Source organism: Polypterus senegalus, unplaced genomic scaffold (assembly GCF_016835505.1).
Source record: "Polypterus senegalus isolate Bchr_013 unplaced genomic scaffold, ASM1683550v1 scaffold_4325, whole genome shotgun sequence".
Classification (NCBI taxonomy): domain Eukaryota; kingdom Metazoa; phylum Chordata; class Cladistia; order Polypteriformes; family Polypteridae; genus Polypterus; species Polypterus senegalus.
This window is the reverse complement of record NW_024386483.1, coordinates 20,949-23,824: the sequence shown is the minus strand read 5'-3', so window position 1 is coordinate 23,824 and position 2,876 is coordinate 20,949. Positions and strand designations below refer to the sequence as shown.

At 31.5% G+C, this 2,876-nt stretch overlaps 1 pseudogene; it reads left to right on the top strand.

Annotated features, from left to right (window-relative positions):
- Positions 1 to 1,624: 1,624 nt before the first annotated feature.
- On the top strand, positions 1,625 to 2,558 carry LOC120522718 (annotated as a pseudogene).
- The last annotated feature ends 318 nt before the right edge of the window (positions 2,559 to 2,876 follow it).

Sequence of the window (2,876 nt, the reverse complement as noted above, 5' to 3'; positions counted from 1 at the left end):
TTTGAAGTTGGACTAGCCACATGGCAGTCAAGGTCTACTATACTTATAGGAATTGTACTTTGTGTTCTCTCTGTTGTGTTTATTCCTTTTTAAATAAAACTATTCTTATTTTTATATTATTGAATCTCATTCACACTTTTTTAGGTTCAGGGATTGTTTTTGAGTGTCCACTACAGTCTACAATAAGTTGACTTATGTATCAGCAAAATACAATAAATGCATATTTATATACAACCTAAAAAAAATTTGATTTTAAAAATTATTACTATTTTTCAATATGTAGTTAAGTATTTAAATAAACTAATTTACCTCATGTCTCATCCATTACAAAAATAGGTAATATTTTGATAAAAAATGAAAAGCCAAATGATGTATTAATTGAGGAGTTGTTTATTAGAATTGTATTCAGGTGGAAACATTCACATGTACCAGATAAAATGACATGAGAGGTGTGTTAATGATCAGTCCTGAGATTAACTGACCAGTGGGAATTATACCCCCTTAGCTCATTAATGCCTTGAACTGTCCAGGACTGACTCTCCATAGATATTAAAATTAGAAAAACACTCCAGCTATTCAAAGCCTATAAAGATGGGCAGTACAAAGCCAAATTAGACTTTGAGAAAAGGTAGGAGTTCAGTTATTTACTTTTTAGTGTCACCTTCCTTAAAAAAACTTTTACATTTTTATAAAACTGTCTTTTTAGAGTACAGTGTTTTTATTTATATACATAATAAATGTAACTCTTTTATGGAGTGATTGTAATTAATGATATGTCAAATGCAAAATAAAACAACAGTAAAAATGAACTGTATGTTTAAAGAATACAATAGCTATTATGATTACACGCAGTAACACTATAACTAATAATGTTTTAAATATATTAATGATTTTTATACTTAATTGTATTTGTTCACATAACAATAACAAGTTTTATTTTTAACCAAAAAATAAAATTGTACAATAGATTTTAAAAATCCTACTGTAACTCTTTAGATAAAAATGCTAGAGTGACAACATACCAAGAAGGACTAAGTAAGTCTTTTATTTATGATTACTACTGTTTTACATAAAAAATGTGTATTTAAGTTGGAATCCTTATTTTAAGTGGGAAAGCAATATATTCAGCATTAGACAAATAATTGACAGGGAATGAATGCCATACTGTGACGGTTCATCACAAAATTAGAGAATGAATGAAATAAACTCTAATGGAAACACAATAAAAACAAGGGCTTTGAAGATAATAATATTACAAGGATGTTCTTATTACTTGATGTGTTGTTTCATGTTATCTGAAAAGAAATAACATGAGAAAATGAAAAATATATCCTACTGTAAATTTCATGCATATGCTATCAATAATGTTTAACTTGCAACAAACATTGTAAATATTTTTTAAGTAGCACAACACGTTTGAGTTTTCAGTTCTGAGGCATTGATTGTTCTAAAAGTTTTGTAACAACCTTTATTTTTATTTTTTATAGGAGGTAAATATACTGACATCAGAGAAAGTAATATGAATTTCAGTGAGGGAGAGGTCTCGGAAAGCAGTGATGTGTGTTTTACATTTATAAACAATTCCTGCACAAGGCAGATTGCTTCAGTTGTGACTCGTGTTCCAATGTATATACTTTTGTTGGTAACAGTTGCTGTGACTGTTAGTGGAAATCTGCTCGTCATCATTTCAATATCACATTTTAAACAGCTTCATACGCCAACAAATTACCTTACCCTCTCTTTGGCAGTAGTTGATTTTCTTAGGAGGGTTTATAATGCCACCAAGCATGATAAGAACTATTGAAACCTGCTGGTATTTTGGGGAGTTGTTTTGCAAGATTCATACCAGCACAGATGTCATGCTTAGCACAGCTTCTATTCTTCATCTTTCCTTTATTTCAATTGACCGTTATTACGCTGTATGTCATCCTTTAAGCTACCAAACAAAGATAACTGTATTTGTCACACTTAACATGATTTTAATTAGCTGGATTCTTTCAGCAATGGTTGGGTTTGGCATGATATTTCTTGGCTTGAATATTAAAGGAATTGAAGATTTCTACTACAAAAATCTTGACTGTGTAGGGAGTTGCACATTAATTCAAAGTGAGGCATCAAGCATGGTTTCATCTTTGCTTTCTTTCTATATACCAGGACTTGTTATGATAGGTATTTATATAAAGATTTTCAAAGTGGCAAAGCGACAGGCTCGATCAATTAGAGATTTGTCTGAACAAAGAGCTACAGCTACTGAGAAGAAGAACATGGCCTCAAGCAAGCGAGAGAGAAAAGCTGCAAAAACACTGGCAACAGTCATGGGAGTTTTTCTTGTTTGTTGGCTGCCTTTCTTTGTGTGCAACATTATAGATCCAATTTTAGCATTCTCAACACCGCCGTCACTGGTGGATGCACTTGTTTGGTTCGGATACTTGAATTCAACCTTTAATCCTCTTGTTTATGGATTCTTTTACAGTTGGTTCAGAAAAGCCCTGAAAATAATTGCATATGGTAAAATATTTCAAAATGATTCTTCCAGAACTAGACTTTTTATTGAATAAAGAACGGTAATTACATTGACTATTATAGTCTATGCAAAAATTTTAAATCTGCTATATGTTTGTTCTAAATCAATTTTTTATAATTAAACTGTTAAATCACCATGTAATTATTCTTTAAATGTTATTATGAGGTCAATAAACATAATGAAAATGTTTTTGGTCAGTGCCGCTGCCTCTAAGGTTATAATTATATGTGCACATTTCCTGCCTTTGACTGTATGCGGGAGCTTGCACATTCTGATCATATGAGTGCGGGTGTCCTCTGGGCACTTATTCAGAAGATTTGCATAACATGTGAAGTTGCCTGGTGTGAGTGTA